This window comes from Somniosus microcephalus, chromosome 34 (genome assembly GCF_052327205.1).
Source record: "Somniosus microcephalus isolate GS21.2 chromosome 34, FLI_Smic_1.0, whole genome shotgun sequence".
NCBI classification, from domain to species: Eukaryota; Metazoa; Chordata; class Chondrichthyes; order Squaliformes; family Somniosidae; genus Somniosus; species Somniosus microcephalus.
Window position 1 is genome coordinate 16,244,962 of NC_141020.1, and position 17,959 is coordinate 16,262,920.

Below are 17,959 nucleotides of genomic sequence, written 5' to 3' on the forward strand. Positions count from 1 at the left end.
ATTGGTGCTTTCTTCATCCAGTTTTAGTTGCCAAAATCCTTGTGAGGCATCGAGCTTTGTGAAGTATCTGGTAGTGTTCACGTTTTATGTTTGCATTTAAGTCCTTTGGATCCATGCATATTCTTAGATCATTGTTCTTTTTCTTTACACATAGTATGTTACTGATCATTACAAGAACTGAAAAAAAGCTGGAAAAGGAACAGATTTTTAAGCAAGTGTAGGGGCTGGGAAAGGGGGGGAGGGTTTCATAACCCCGGCCACTATCATATATATATTTTTTATCCACACTTTTTGTCTGTCTTTTTTTCTTCTCCCCCACAGGGCAGCTGTCTTTCATTCTGCCAGCGCAATTCACACTTCATCTCGAGCCATCCTTTGCCTCTGAACCTGTCCCATTACCATCTCCTCTTGCCTTGAATATCTCTTAATGTCTATTAATCTCTCCAGCCTTCCATCCTATCATAGACCTTCCCCTTTGTTCTTTCATCCCCTCCCCCCTTTCCCAGCCCCTACAGTTGCTTAAAAATCTGTTCCATTTCCTGCTTTTTTCCAGTTCTGACGAAAGGTCATCGAAACATAGACGATAGGAGCAGGAGTAGGCCATTCGGCCCCTCGAGCCTGCTCCGCCATTCAATGAGATCATGGCTGATCATCCAAATTCAGTACCCTGTCCCTGCCTTCTCCCCATATCCCTTGATCCCTTTAGCCTTAAGTCATCGACCTGAAACGTTAACTCTGTTTCTCTCTTCACAGATGCTGCCTGACCTGCTGAGTGTCTCCAAGATAAACACTCTGTTAGACTATGACACAGACAGCAAACTACTAAAGAGGTTTAATTGAATGGTAAAGAGTTAAAATGGGCTGTAGCAAGAACAAGCCAAAGATTTATTGTAATCATATACGTACTTAACTATATCTCCTCAGGATATAGAAAACAATAAAATTGCTTCCCCCGCACTTATATCGAACTGGACCTTATATCATTGAGCCTTGATTAGTCCCACATGACGATTTGCTACCTCAGGGACTTCTGCAGTTCAAGGATAAGAACCACCGCCGCCGTCTCATGGCAATTGGGGATAGAATCATAGAATCATAGAAAGTTACAGCACGGAAGGAGGCCATTTCGGCCCATCGTGTCCGCGCCGGCCGACAAAGAGCTATCCAGCCTAATCCCACTTCCCAGCTCTTGGTCCGTAGCCCTGCAGGCTGGAGCATCCCAAGTGCACATCCCAGTACTTTTTAAATGTGGTTAGGGTTCCTGCCTCTACCACCCTTTCAGGCAGTGAGTTCCAGACCCCCACAACCCTCTGGGTGAAGAAATTTCCCCTCAAATTCCCTCTAAACCTTCCCCCAATGACTTTAAATCTGTGCCCCCTGGTTTTTGACCCCTCTGCTAAGGGAAATAGGTCCTTTCTATCCACTTTATCTATGCCCCTCATAATTTTATACACCTCAATAAGGTCTCCCCTCAGCCTCCTCTGTTCCAAGGAAAACCGACCCAGCCTATCCAGTCTTTCCTCATAGCTAAGATTCTCTACTCCTGGCAACATCCTTGTAAATCTCCTCCGAACCCTCTCTAGTGCAATCACATCTTTCCTGTAATGTGGTGACCAGAACTGCACGCAGTACTCTAGCTGAGGCCTAACTAGTGTTTTATACAGTTGAAGCATAACCCCCCTGCTCTTGTATTCTATGCCACGGCAAATAAAGGCAAGCATTCCGTATGCCTTGTTAACCACCTTATCTACTTGGCCTGCTACCTTCAGGGATCTGTAGACATGCACTCCAAGGTCCCTTTGTTCCACTACACTACTCAGTGTCCTACCATTTAATGTGTATTCCCTTTCCTTGTTAGCCCTCCCCAAATGCATTACCTCACACTTCTCCGGATTGAATTCCATTTGCCACTGTTGTGCCCACCTGACCAATTTATTGATATCTTCCTGCAGTCTGCAGCTTGCTTCCTTCAGTATCAACCACACAGCCGATTTTAGTATCATCTGCAAACTTCTTAATCATACCCCCTATATTCAGATGGCAGTGTCGCCCCTGCCCTGCGAACAAATAACAAATAAATGATTTCTGACCTTCCCCTTTGCTGTCAGCTCCAGAATAACCATTGTTTTAGAGGAGGTCAGCCCGAGAGCGACGACCAAAACCCTTTGAAGATGTGTAGGAGCAAAGGAACTTTTATTAAAAATTGCATCTCACACAGTCCATTAGAGCTGCAATCAAACATAAACCTTCAGACGATCCATGGGCTACAGGAAACTTTCTTTTATCCGGGACCGACGTGGTGCCGGTTCATCAAAAATTCCGGATAACCGAACGCTATAGTAAAAGATACGGAGCTGAGAGCTCCGTATAAAGCACCAAACCCTGTTGCTTAGCAACCGGTTCAGAACAATGGCCACAAGTTCCAAGCGTCTCTGTAGCTTAGCAACAGCTGCAGCCACACCCTTGCACAGCAACTGATGGAGGAAGGCAAGTAATAAAACTTACCTGAACCTACTCCTGAATTTTGCCGGTTAACCGAGATTTCCGGTTATTTAGGTGCCGGTAAATCGAAAGTTTCCTGTACTTGTCTTTGAATTCAATGACTTGGCTCCCTTGCTGTGATCAATCTCTAAACAGTGTCAGCTGTGGCTCAGTGGGTAACACACTTGCCTCTGAATCAGAGTGTTGTGGGTTCATTTATTTCATATATTAAATAAGATCTATTTCTTAAGGCTAAAGGGATCAAGGGATATGGGGAGAAGGCAGGGACAGGGTACTGAATTTGGATGATCAGCCATGATCTCATTGAATGGCGGAGCAGGCTCGAGGGGCCGAATGACCTACTCCTGCTCCAACGTCTATGTTTCTATGATTCACATCCCACTCCAGGGACTTGCGCACGTAAAGCTAGACTGACACTCCCAGTGCAGTGCTGAGGTAGTGCTGCACTGTCGGAGGTGCCGTCTTTCGGATGCGACGTTAAACCGAGGCCCCGTCTGCTCTCTCAGGTGGACGTAAAAGATTCCATGGCACTATTTCGAAGAAGAGCAGGGGGAGTTCTCCCTGGTGTCCTGGGGCCAATATTTATCCCTCAATCAACATCACAAAAACAGATTATCTGGCCACTATCACATTGCTGTTTGTGGGAGCTTGCTGTGCGCAAATTGGCTGCTACATTACAACAGTGACTCCACTTCAAGGAGGATTTCATTGGCCGTAAAGCACTTTGGGACGTCCTGAGGTTGTGAAAGGCACTATATTTTCTTTACCTCAATGATTTACGCCTCACACATCATGGGACGCAGAAGGAAGAGACAATAAAATATTTTAGGAATCAAATTCTTAGCGCTCGGTTTGCTTTCAGACAGGCTGCCCCAAAAAACCGGAAGATAAAATAAGAAGGTGACATAGAATGTGGCAAAGGTCACAAATTTCACCTGGGCCAATCGCTGGCCATTCCACTCTAGAGCTAAGGAGGATTTTGCTGATGATACAAAGCTGGGTGGGAATGTAAGTTGTGAGGAGGATGCACAGAGGCTGCAAGGGGATATAGACAGGCTCAGTGAGTGGGCAAGAACATGGCAAATGGAATATAATGTGGAGAAATGTGAAGTTATCCACTTTGGTAGGAAAAATAGAAAAGCTGAGTATTTTTTAAATGGTGAGAGATTGGGAAATGTTGGTGTTCAGAGGGACCTGCTGAAAGTTAACATGCAGGTACAGCAAGCATTAGGAAAGCAAATGGTATGTTGGCCTTTATTACAAGAGGATTAGAGTATAACAGTAAAGACGTCTTATTGCAATTATACAGGGCCTTGGTGAGACCACACCTGGAGTATTGTGGACAGTTTTGGTCTCCTTACCTAAGGAAGGATATACTTGCCATAGAGGGAGTGCAGCGAAGGTTCACCAGACTGGTTCCTGGGATGGGGGGATTGTCCTATGAGGAGAGATTGAGTAGACTAGGCCTATATTCTCTAGAGTTTAGAAGAATGAGAGGCGATCTCATTGAAACATACAAAATTCTTACAGGGCTTGACAGGGTAGATGCAGGGAGGATGTTTCCCCTGGCTGGGGAGTCTAGAACCAGGGGTCACAGTCTCAGAATAAGGGGTCGGCCATTTAGGACTGAGAGGAGGAGAAAGTTCTTCACTCAGAGGGTGGTGAATCTTTGGAATTCTCTACCCCAGAGGGCTGTGGAGGCTCAGTCGTTGAGTATATTCAAGGCAGGGATCGATAGATTTTTGGATATTAAGCAATATGGGGATGAGTGCAGGAAAGTGGAGTTGAGATAGAAGATCAGCCATGATATAATTGCATGGCGGAGCAGGCTCGAGGGGCCGAATGGCCGACTCCTGCTCCTATTTCTTATGTTCTTATGACTACCCTTCAAAAAGAAGTACTTCATTGGCTGTAAAGCACTTTGGGACGTCCGGTGGTCATGAAAGGCGCTATATTAATGCAAGTCTTTCTTTCTTTCTGGGTCAGAAGGTAAGTTTGTAAGCTCTGTCCCACTGCACCTTCAGTGTACTCTTCTTGTTGTGCACTCTTAAAACAAATAAATTGTAACTAATAAAACTTTAAACGAACCTTAACAAATTAAATTAAAATGTTGTTGGCCGGGGGTGATGATGCACTCCAGTCCCTGCGGCGCTCAGCGGTCGCGGAAGGCCTCGAGTGTGCCGGTGGACACCGCGTGCTCCATCTCCAGGGCCACCCGGGCGCGAACGTGGCCGCGGAAGAGAGGCAGGCAATCGGGCCGAATGGCGCCCTCGACCGCCCGCTGCCCGGACCAGTTAATGGCCACCTTGGCCAGGCCCAAGAGCAGTCCTACAAGGAGGTCCCCCGGCCTGCCCGCTCCCCTCTGCACCGGGTGACCAGGAGCGTGGGACTGAAGTGCAGCCAAAAATCGAGGAGCAGCCCCTTCAAATAATGGAAGAGGGGCTGCAACCTCTCGCACTCCACGTGCACTTTCAGTGTAATTACTTCTTTCTTTTGAACTCCAAACCATCGTCAACACCTTCACCGAAGCGTACGAGAGCATAGGCCTTGCACTAAACATCCGTAAGACAAAAGTCCTCTACCAACCTGCCCCGCCACACAGTACTGCCCCCCCGATTATCAAAATCCACGACAAGGCCTTGGACAACGTGCACCACTTTCCATACCTCAGGAGCCTACCGTCAACAAGGGCAGATGCCGATGACGAAGTCCAACACCGCCTTCAGTGTGCCAGTGCAGCCTTCGGTCGCCTGAGGAAGAGAGTGTTTGAAGACCAGGATCTCAAACCCGGCACTAAGCTCATGGTCTACAGAGCAGCAGTGATACCCGCCCTGCTGTATGCCTCAGAGACATGGACCATGTACAGCAGGCGCCTCAAAGCACTGGAGAGGTACCACCAACGCTGCCTCCGCAAGATCCTGCAAATCCATTGGCAGGATAGGTGCACCAACGTCAGTGTTCTCGCTCAGGCCAACATACCCAGCAACGAAGCTTTGACCACGCTCGATCAGCTCCGATGGACGGGCCACATCGTCCGCATGCCCGATACGAGACTCCCAAAACAAGCGCTCTACTCGGAGCTCCAGTACGGCAAGAGAGCCCCAGGTGGGCAGAGGAAACGCTTCAAGGGCACCCTCAAAACCTCCTTGGAAAAAGTGCAACATCCCCACCGACACCTGGGAATCCCTGGCCCAAGACCGCACAAAGAATGAGAGGCGATCTTATCGAAACATATAAGATTGTGAGGGGGCTTGATCGGGTGGCTGCGGGGACGATGTTTCCACTGATGGGTGAGACTAGAACTCTAGGGGGCATAATCTTAGAATAAGGGGCTGCCCTTTCAAAACTGAGATGAGGAGAAACTTCTTCACTCAGAGGGTAGTAAATCTATGGAATTTGCAACCTCAGAGAGCTGTGGAAGCTGCGACATTAAATAAATTTAAAACAGAGATAGACAGTTTCCTAGCTAATAAGGGAATTAGGGGTTACGGGGAGCGGGCAGGGAAGTGGACGTGAGTCTAGGTTCGGATCAGCCATGATCCTATTGAATGGCGGAGCAGGCCCGAGGGGCCGTATGGCCTACTCCTGCTCCTACTTCTTATTATGTTCTTATGTTCAAAGTGGAGGAGAAGCATCCGGGAAGGCGCCGAACACCTCGAGTCTCTTCGCCGGGAGCAAGCGGAAGCCAAGCGCAGGCAGCGCAAGGAGCGCACGTCGACCCAAGCACCCCACCCACCCGCCCCCTTCAACCACCGTCTGCCCCACCTGTGACAGAGACTGTCGGTCCCACATTGGACTCATCAGTCACCTGAGAACTCATTTTTAATGTGGAAGCAAGTCATCCTCGGTTCCGAGGGACTGCTGAAGAAGAAGACTTCTTTCCACATGTCACTGGCCTGTAATCAAGGCCACTTGGAGGAGGGGTTATGGTTGCCATGGGCAACCCCGCCACATAATTTATCATAATTTATGCAGAATTTAACGTCATGACGTCTGTCCAGCGTCCAGCATCCTCCATCTAAAACTGAGGGAAGCATTGAAGCTACCAGCTCTTATTTATCTATTATTTATCTTTCTCTGGTGGACATTTCCACACGAAATGTATATTTCTCACATATTGTTCAGTAGCGATTCATAATTATAACTAATATTAGGGATTAAGATTCATTTAAAAGAAATGTGTTCCCCCTTTCGCCCTACCTGCGGCGCAGTGGTACGTCCCGAGCTAGACGCGTGGTGGTGGTTGGCGCCAGCCAACCAACACGCACGTCTCATCCGGTGCTGCGCGCCACGCCCAATCAGAAGCGGAGTGACAGCGGCCGTGCCGTTTAAAAAAATAAAGCCGCCGGCTGGTTGGCTGAGTGCGGCAAAAATCCCTGCGCGCTCGAAAAAAAAGTCCCCGAGCTAGATTTGAATGGGAGGGGAAAAAAATCCTTTCTCGAACGAGTTTAGAGCCGCGCGTTTAATTTAAAGCAGATGGCCTTTAAAGCGAAGGAATAGTTTTGAGGCGCTGTGCTGAGGGGGTCGGATACGGGTTGGGAGGTGAGAGGGGCCCCGGGGAGAAAGTAGTGTGAGCAGTCGTCTCCATAGCAATGGGTAGGAGAGGCCTAGCAAGGCTGGTGAAGCCTGGGGAGGGGCAAGTGTGGGCATGGAGAGCAAAGACATGGCATCCAGAGGGCCATCTACCCCCAGAAATGTAAGAAGTCACACAACACCAGGTTATAGTCCAACAGTTTTATTTGAAATCACAAGCTTTCGGAGCGCTGCTCCTTCGTCAGGTGAAGTGGAGAGATGCATAAAGACACAGCTTATATAGTCAGAGAATAATGCCAGATGATTACAGGTAATCTTTCTAACTGCAATTTATCACACCTCGGCAGAGAGATAATCACAGCAATCAAAGGTGTGAATGGTGTCCAAACAGGTTAGTCAGGAAAACATAACATCAAAGAACAATGAGGTGGGGTCACAAGGGGTCAAATGTTGCAGATGCTGGGGTCTGTATGAAAAACAAAAAACAGACAAAAAAACTTTTTTTTTTGCTGGAAATCACAGCAGGTCCGGCCGCATCTGTGTCGAGAGAACAAGCCAACGACGACTCGAGTCTGGGTGACCCTATTTCAGGTGGGGTTACATGTAGCGTAACATGAACCCAAGATCCCGGTTGAGGCCGTCCTCATGAGTGCGGAACTTGGCTATCAGTTTCTGCTCTACGATTTTGCGTTGTCGTGTGTCTCGAAGGCCGTCTTGGAGAATGCTTACCCGAAGATCGGAGGCTGAATGTCCTTGACTGCTGAAGTGTTCCCCGACTGGGAGGGACCACTCCTGCCTGGCAATTGTTGCGCGGTGTCCGTTCATCCGTTGTCGCAGTGTCTGCATGGTCTTGCCGATGTACCATGCTCTGGGGCATCCTTTCCTGCAACGTATGAGGTAGACAACGTTGGCCGAGTATGTACCATGTACCTGGTGGGTGGTGTCCTCATGTGTGATGATGGTATCTGTGTTGATAATCTGGCATGTCTTGCAGAGGTTGCCGTGGCAGGGTTGTGTGGTGTCGTGTTCTTTGATGTAACGTTTTCCTGACTAACCTGTTTGGACACCATTCACACCTTTGATTGCTGTGATTATCTCTCTGCCGAGGTGTGATAAATGGCAGTTAGAAAGATTACCTGTAATCATCTGGCATTATTCTCTGACTATATAAGCTGTGTCTTTATGCATCTCTCCACTTCACCTGACGAAGGAGCAGCGCTCCGAAAGCTTGTGATTTCAAATAAAACTGTTGGACTATAACCTGGTGTTGTGTGACTTCTTACATTTGTCCACCCCAGTCCAACACCGGCATCTCCACACCATACCCCCAGAAAGGAAGAGGGGAAGCATTTGCACAAGAACATAAGAAGTGGGGGCAGGAGTTAGGCCATTCGGCCCCTCAAGCCAACTCCGCCATTCAATAAGATCATGGCCGACCTTCGCCCTCCACTTTCCCCACCCCGATTCCCCCCCTGGAGTGCCAGCCCTCGGCCCCCTGAGTCAGGAGGCTGCGGGTCCACGGTACGGCCCCACTTCGGAGACCTTGAGCGCAGTAAACCTCGGCTGACACTCCCAGCGCGGGCGCCGCAACTTCCGGAGGCACCGTCTTTCAGATGTGACCTCAAACTGAGGCCCCCGTCCGCCCTCTCGGGTGGACGTGAAAGATTCCCGTGGCCACTATATCGAAGAAGAGCAGGGGGGAAGTTCTCCCTCGGTGCCCTGGCCGGAATTTATCCCTCAATCAACATCACTAAAACAGGTCATTATCGCATCGCTGTTTGTGGGGGCTTGCTGTGTGCAAATTGGCTGCCGCGTTTCCTACATTAGAACAGTCACTACACTTCAAAAAGTACTTCATTGGCTGTAAAGTGCTTTAGGACGTCCGGTGGTCATGAAAGACACTATATAAATGCAAGTCTGTCTTTATTTTCTTTCTTAGAGTCCAAAAATCTATCGATCTCAGCCTTGAATACGCTCAACGATTCAGCATCCCAAACCCGCGGCCACCACTGCCCAGAAGGACAAAGGCAGCAGGCGCATGGGAACACAACTTCCCCATCAAGTCACACACACCATCCCAACTTGGAAATATATCGCCTGTTCATCGTCGTCGGGTCATAATCCTGGCACTCCTTCCCTAACAGCACTGTTGCTACCTTTACCACACAGGGACTGCAGCGGTTCAAGAAGGCGTCTCACCACCACCTTCTCAAAGGGCAATTAGGGATGGGCAATAAATGTTGGCCTTGCCAGCGAGGCCCACATCCCAGGAACAAATAATTTTTTTTAATCCACTGCCCTCTGGGGTAGAGAATTCCAAAGATTCATGTAGTGTATGTACCTTTAAGAGGAACTATGTTTTTGAAGCCCCTGTGTACTGTAGTACCAGTAGTGACCACTCGGGTATATAAGCCTGTATAGCGTCTTGTGTAGTTAGTTCACCTCCAGACTTTGTTCAATAAACACTTGGTAAATCAACTCCTGCATTCCGTGTCTCCATTAACACACGGATCTAACAGTGGCGACGAGTTAGAAACGAACTTGCCTGCAATTCGGCAGCACCTCAAGGAGATCGATTCCTCAGACGAAGGTCGAAGCAAGAAAAAAAAAACTGTGGTTTCACCAGCTAAACGAGCTGGTGGCAGGTAGTGCACTGGTCCTTCCTGGGCTGCGGCGGGCTGGGGCTCGATCGGGTGGCTCTGCAGCGGGGCCGGGCAGCGAGTCGGAAAGCAGAAGCAAAGAGAGACAGAGGGTGGAACACTCAGGAGGCGGCCGGTGCTGCAAAGCAGGTCGGCGTTCGGACCGAGCAGAGGGGGGGGGGAAGTCCCAGAGGGTCCGCTCCACGACGGGAACGGTTCTCCAAGTAACGGAGAAACTATTTAAAAGATATATAAAAAAAAATAGAAATACTGCGAAAAGCTGCAGGTCGCAACGGGAACCGTGGAGAACAGCGTTGGCAGCAGCGGCAGCGGCGGGAAAGCGCGGGAGGCGCCATCTTGACTCGGCGGGGAAGAAGGAAAAGCGCGGGAGGCGCCATTTTTGATTTTCAGGATGCCGAAGACTGGCAATATTACTGCTTTCGATAGTGATATAGAGGATTGGACCACATATGTGGAAAGAGTGGAGGTATATTGCAAGGCGAATGAAGTAGCGGATGATAAAAAGGCATCGGTACTTCTAAATCTGATAGGCGCAAGGACATACGGGCTGTTACGAAACTTGATCACTCCAGCCAAACCGATGGACAAGAATTTTAAGGAGATTGTTGATACCCTACAGGAGCACTTAAACCCAACACCGCTGCTGATAGCGGAACGATTCAAATTTTTCAGGAGGAATCAGCACAAGAATGAAAGTAACGCTGATTACCTCACCGAATTACGAAAGCTGTCAAAGCACTGCCAATTCGGGGCAGAACTGGCAGATTCTCTACGAGACAAATTCGTCTGCGGTCTCCTAAGCGAAGGAACACAGAAAAGACTACTTTCTGAGAAAGATTTGACACTGGACAAGGCTTTCAGTGTGGCTGTATCATACGAAGCAGCAGCAAGAGGAGCTGCAGAGATACAGCAAAAGCCACAGGACTTCGGCACCCATGAAATGACACGGGGTTTCGAGAGATGTTATCGCTGCGGCAGATCCACCCATGACCAGAAGGACTGCTGGTTCAAGGACAAAACATGCAGGCAATGCGGAAAGATGGGACACATTGCACGTGTATGCAGATCTGGAAAAAAATCCGCCGACAGTAAAAAGGTCAATAAGGAAAAGTACAGAAAGGTACAAATGATGACGGGCAGTAGCTCCGAAGACCAGAAGAGCGATAGCGACTCTGGAAACAAGAGACTAAGCTGTCTCAAATTACATAATGTAATTGCCAAAGAAGATTACCAGACCATTTGGGTTACCCTCACAATAGCGGGGTCCCCAGTCAAAATGGAGCTAGATACAGGATCAGCTCTGACCATCATAAGTCGACGGGATTATGAGCGGCTATTTCCGCATATACCTTTGAAAGACACATCCATTATCTTGAAGACATATACGGGGCAGAAAGTATACCCCAGAGGGAAAATAAGGGTGCCTGTTGTATACAACGGCAAGGAAATACAGAAGTTGTATTTATACGTTCTGCAAGATGGTGGTCCACCGTTGTTGGGACGTGAATGGATCAGAAAGATACGTTTAGACTGGCACTCCATTCAGGCACTGACGGTGACCAGTAAGAAAAAAAATGATGATGACGTCATACCTGGACAATTAAAAGAAATCTTGGTTAACGCCAAAGAAGTGTTTCAACAGGAACTAGGAACCCTGAAAGGCGCCACCGCCTCAATAAAAGTGGAAGATGCGGCAATTCCCAAGTTTTTTAAGGCAACGCCGGTGCCATACGCAATTCGTCCAGCCGTCGAGGCAGAGCTAGAGAATTTGGAAAAAGCAGGCATGTTATCTAAGGTAGATTGGAGCGAGTGGGCAACACCCATCATTCCGGTCATGAAGAAAATGTTGAATAATGATAAATCTGAAGAACAGAGAAAAATTCGCATCTGTGGGGACTTCAAGGTGACTGTAAACCCGGTTCTTCACACGGTACAGTATCCTCTTCCGAGGATAGAAGATATTTTCGCCTCACTATCCGGAGGGAAACGTTTCACCAAAATTGAATTAGCACAGGCATATCTACAGATGGAGGTTGAGGAGGCCTCTAAAAAGTATCTCACGATAAACACACACAAAGGCCTGTACCAGTACAATCGACTGGTTTTCGGAGTGGCATCAGCTCCGGCTATCTGGCAAAGAGCTATGGAGCAAGTCCTGCAAGGGATTCCGGGGACTCCATGCTACCTAGACGACATCCTTGTAACAGGAGAAAACGACAACGAGCACCTTGCCAACTTAGAGCAGGTGCTCACGAGGCTGAGAGAACGGGGCCTACGAGCAAATCACCCCAAGTGCGAATTTTTCCAGAAACAAATATCATATTGTGGCCATGTCATGAACGAAGAAGGGTTGCATAAGTCACCTGAAAAAATTGAAGCGGTCGTAAAAGCCCCCGCGCCTGACAATGTCTCACAATTAAGGTCGTTCCTGGGATTAATAAATTACTATCATAAATTTTTACCGAACTTGTCAACGGTTCTGCACCCTCTTAACGCACTGCTACAAATGGGAGTCATTTGGAAATGGAGCGAAGACTGTAAACGTGCCTTCCATAAATGCAAAGGCTTGATCACGTCCAGGGAAGTGTTGGCTCATTACAACCCATCACTGCCAATCAGACTGGCGTGCGATGCATCCCCTTACGGCATGGGAGCAGTATTATCGCATAGATTCCCTGATGGCTCGGAGCGGCCGATAGCTTTTGCGTCACACTCATTGAACTCAGCTGAGCGTAACTATGCCCAGATTGACAGGGAGGCACTCAGCCTGGTGTGGGGGGTGAAGAAATTCAACCATTACCTACACGGAGAAAAATTTACCTTGTTGACTGACCATCAACCCCTCGTCTCCATATTCAACCCTAAAAAGGGCGTTCCCATTATGACAGCGCAAAGGCTACAGAGGTGGTCCCTTTTCCTAGGGGCACACCAATATGACATAGAATACAAAGGAACAAAACAGCATGGGAATGCTGACGGGTTATCGCGCCTACCATTGCCAACGGTAGAAGCGGCGCCTACAGTGGACCCAATGGAGATGTTCCACTCGACCATAGTGGAATGTCTACCGGTGACAAATTCTACCATTGAAAAGGAAACGAGAAATGACCCGACTCTCTCACGAGTCTACAATTTAACGGTGAAGGGATGGCCAGCACATGGCGAACCACTGTTGCCAGCATTCTCGCAAAGAAGAGGACAGCTGTCAGTGTGCCGAGGAACCTTGATGTGTGGATCCAGAGTGGTGATTCCACCCAAACTCCAGGATAAAGTGCTAAAGGAGCTTCACGAGGGGCATCTGGGTGGAGTGAAAATGAAGAACTTAGCCAGAGCGTTTGTGTGGTGGCCAGGTATCGATGGAGACATCGAAGAAATGACCAAGAGCTGTCTAGGATGCCAGAAGGTCCAAAACGCCCCACCACAAGCCCCTCTACATCCATGGAAGTGGCCCTCATCTCCATGGCAAAGGGTACATATCGACTTTGCTGGTCCATTTATGGACTCAATGTTCTTAATCGCGGTGGATGCACACTCCAAGTGGCCGGAGGTAATAAAGATGTCCTCCACCACCATGGAAAAAACCATCACAGTATTAAGGACCATATTCGCCAGGAATGGGCTGCCTGAACAGATCTGCTCTGATAATGGACCGCAATTTGTATCCGAAGAATTCAGGAAGTTCTTAAAAAACAATGGGGTTAAGCACTACACGTCTTCCCCATACCATCCCGCCACCAATGGATTAGCTGAAAGGTTTGTCCAGACCTTCAAGAAGGCCATAAAGGCCATGGGTAATGAAGACATAAATCTACAACATAAGGTAGATAACTTCTTGTTTGCGTACAGGAATGCAACACATGTGGTTACAAACCAAACCCCTGCCATGATGTTTTTCAATAGAAGACTAAGATGCCGGCTGGATTTGGTCAAGCCAAACGTCAGAAGGGACGTAGAAAACCGGCAATTTCAAAGCATGAATGAAAGGCCAACTAGAACCTTCCAGATAGGTCAACCAGTTTTGGCCCGGGACTACCGTACCGAGAAATGGCAGCCTGGAACTATTTGCATACGACTAGGACCGCTGATGTATACCGTGGACATTGGAGAAAACATAATAAGGCGCCATGCTGACCAGATCATAGAGTCATCCGAAAAAGGACAACCTACACCACAACTCTATACGCCTAGTGATGAAGCAGAGATACCCATAGTATCTACCTCCGATCCGGTGATACTGGAACCAGATGAACCCGACACTGGCATTGAAGCCGAATCGACCTTGCCAAAAGAACCTACTACACCACCGAAACCTACTACACCACGAGGCGTTATCCGGACCGAGTCAGGAAGCCTCCAGAGAGACTGAATTTGTAATTGATTAACTTCAGCAAATGTGTAGATTATTGTTCTTGTAAAAATGTTATTTAATGATTACTTAAAATGTTATGTACTATTTATCTAAAAGGGGAGGAATTGTAGTGTATGTACCTTTAAGAGGAACTATGTTTTTGAAGCCCCTGTGTACTGTAGTACCAGTAGTGACCACTCGGGTATATAAGCCTGTATAGCGTCTTGTGTAGTTAGTTCACCTCCAGACTTTGTTCAATAAACACTTGGTAAGTCAACTCCTGCATTCCGTGTCTCCATTAACACACGGATCTAACAATTCACAACCCTCTGAGTGAAGAAATTCCTCCTCCTCTCAGTCTGAAATGGCCGACCCCTTATCCCGAGACTATGCCCCCTAGTTCAAGACTCCCCAGCCAGGGGAAACAGCCTCTCAGCATCTACCCTGTCAATCCCCATCAGAATCTTACATATTTCAATTAGATCACCTCTCATTCTTCTAAACTCCAGAGAGTATCGGCCCAATCTACTCAATCTCTCCTCATAGGACAACCCTCTCATCTCGTGAAACTGAGAAAGAACAGAAGACTGCAATGAATCTTGATTTCATTACACTGAGGATATAGGGAGGAGGAAATGTGCGTAGGACCATGTATTTGATGCTTCGGGGTAAAAAAGTTCAGCACTGGCAACAACAAGGATAATGCAGTGGATGTGATATACATGGACTTTCAAAAGGTCTTCGATAAGGTACCGCACATAACACTCATGACTAAGGTCAGAGCACGTGGAGTCAGGGGACAAGTTACAGAATGGATAGCAAACTGACTACAAAACAGACGAGAGATTAGGGGTTAAAGGTAGTTATTCAGACTGGCGGAAGCTGGTAACTGGTGTTCCACAGGGATCAGTGCTAGTGTAGCGGTACCACTGAATGTCTCTTACTTACTGTACATAATTCTCTTTAACGATGTTTATATAGAGTTTGTATGTACGGGGCGTTGCCCCTTTAAGAACATGGGTAAACGCGATGACGTCACGTCGCACATCACATGACCACCCAAACGCGGGTAAACGTGATGACGTCACGTGGCACATCACGTTACTGCCCCAAGCGTGGGTAAACGCGATGACGTCACGACGCACATCACGTGACCACCCAAGCGCGGGTAAACGCGATGACGTCACGTTGCACATCACGTGACCACCCCAAGCGCGGGTGAACGCGATGACGTCATGACGCAAACCACGAGACTGCCCAGCCAGGCTTCGTGGCATCCCCGTTCGGGAAAGACCTGTTCCATGGGCTCTCCTGCATCGATCTTTGTTGTTTTCTGTAATTCGTTAAATCCTACATTAAAGACATGTTGGATTGTTCTCCTGGGTCGACCTCAGTTATTAGTTAGGAATACACCAATACCTACATTGGTGACCCCAATTCCTACATTGGTGACCCCGTTTTTCGTGAACGTTTTTCACAAAAGAAACGCAGCCGGACCCTGATTTTTGTGAACGTTTTTCACAAAAGCAGCACGCCATGGAAGCAACAGCCGTTTCGCTAACGCTACCGCAGTTCTGGGAGCAGCAACCGCCCTCATGTTTTATTCTGGTAGAAGTCCCGTTCGCCCTGTGCAACATCGATGTGGCGCAGACCACGTACCTGTATACGGTTTCCGTACTCGACAGCTCTACCGCCTCTTGGATCGTCCGCCTCCTCGACAACCCCCAACGAAACAGCAAGTATGAAACCCCTCAAAGCGCGGGTACTGCAGGTTTTCGGGCCCACAAGATCGAAGCGCCCCCCCGGTGGAGATGCCACGAGGACTTAGTCCTTGCAAACCACGCCTCGCAACCCATGAGGACTCATCCCTCGCAACCTACGAGGACTCACCCCTCGCAACCCACGAGGACTCACCCCTCGCAAACCACGAGGACTCACTCCTCGCAAACCACGAGGACCCATCCCTCGCGAACCACGAGGACTCTTCCCTCGCAAACCACGAGGACGCATCCCTCGCGAAACACGAAGACTCATTCCCCGCCGACGACGCACCAGCCCGTCAGCCTGCTGGTTGTGTTTTCTGCCACGTGCAGTTCAGCACGAAAGCGAAGCGTTGCCGCTCTCCCGGCAGTTTCCCCCAAGAACGAAACAATAACCGACACTGCGACCAACGAGGTGCGGGTCTAACGGGCCTCCCGCGGCCGCGATCGCAGTCGGCCACGCAGGACAATTGCTGTTCCTCACTGATCACGGCCTCACCCTTGAACCGGCGGCTGATCAACGCAGCAACTGTTTCTTCTCTTCTGTGTTACCGCCGTAACACTACGGCACGCACCGTTTGTGCGTTCCCGATTCCTGAAGAGTTCGCTCGCCTGCTCGGTGAGTTCCTCGACCGGCAAGACCCACGTTCATTTCCTCCTGGATCGCCCGTTTTGGCGTTCCCACCGATATTTCGTTCGACAGGGGACTTCCTAACAACACCGACAGAGCCATGGTCCACATCTACCCAGCCTGCCAGTCACTACGAGGCGGCCAGATTTTTCGCACCGGTGCCCACTTCGAACCACGGGCTGCAGAGGTCACACGTTCCACGGTCCTTCACAAGGCTGAATACGTTTTATTCGCCACGACGCACGTAAGGATCCGCGCACGACCAGCACATTTAGACCTCCACCGCCCCGTCGGAACAGCATAATTGCCGCGATGAGGTCGGACACCCATCGGCGTTACGGCAGACCAAGTGCGACCGCCAGCAGCCTCCACCTCGAAACTACATGGCAGACCAAGTACGATCGCCCGCCAGACCGCCAGCCGCCCAGCAGCCTCCGCCTCGAGACTACAGGAGTCGTTCGGACAGGCTCATCAGACCACTTCACCGTTTGACTTTGTCCGTTAAAGTGAATTCTGGGGGGGCGCATGTAGCGGTACCACCGAATGTCTCTTACTGTACATAATTCTCTTTAACGATGTTTATATAGAGTTTGTATGTACGGGGCGTTGCCCCTTTAAGAACGCGGGTAAACGTGATGATGTCACGTCGCACATCACGTGACCACCCAAACGCGGGTAAACACGATGACATCATGTGGCACATCACGTTACTGCCCCAAGCGTGGGTAAACGCGATGACGTCACGTCGCACATCACGTGACCACCCAAACGCGGGTAAACGCGATGAGTCACGTCACACATCACGTGACCGCCCCAAGCGCAGGTGAACGCGATGACGTCACGTTGCACATCACGTGACTGCCCCAAGCGCGGGTGAATGCGATGACGTCACGACGCAAACCTCGGGACTGCCCAGCCAGTCCTCGTGGCATCCCCGTTCGGGAAAGACCTGTTCCATGGCTCTCCTGCATTGATCTTTGTTGTTTTCTGTAATTCGTTAAATCCTACATTAAAGACCTGTTGGATTTTTCTCCTGAGTCGACCTCAGTTATTAGTTAGGAATACATCAATACCTACATTGGTGACCCCATCCTACACTAGGACCTTTATTGTGGGGTAGGCTTGATGGACTAGCTGGTCTTTACCTGCCTGTCAATTTTGTATGTATGTTTGTAAGTAATAGAGCCCATAAAATAGAGATTTGATAGAGAGAGGTTGGAAGTGAGAGAGGAAGATCGGGAGCTAATGAACCCAGTGTGTTAATGTGCTTTGAACCTCACTAATTCTGTTTTTCTTCTTTCAAAATATGTCCAGAGGATGACAGCAAAGTAAAGACATTTGGCCTGGATGCACCTGGCCTTTTGAATGTTAAAGTGGAAAGCGAAATCACTTGCTCATTCTAACAGTCTGTAACTCGGATCTGTTTTGGGAAAGAAAGGGCACTCTTATGAACAAAACAAAAAGGTATGAAAAGAGTCCTTAGGTATAGTCTGGATTGTGAAAAGACTCAAGGTAAAATCAAGTG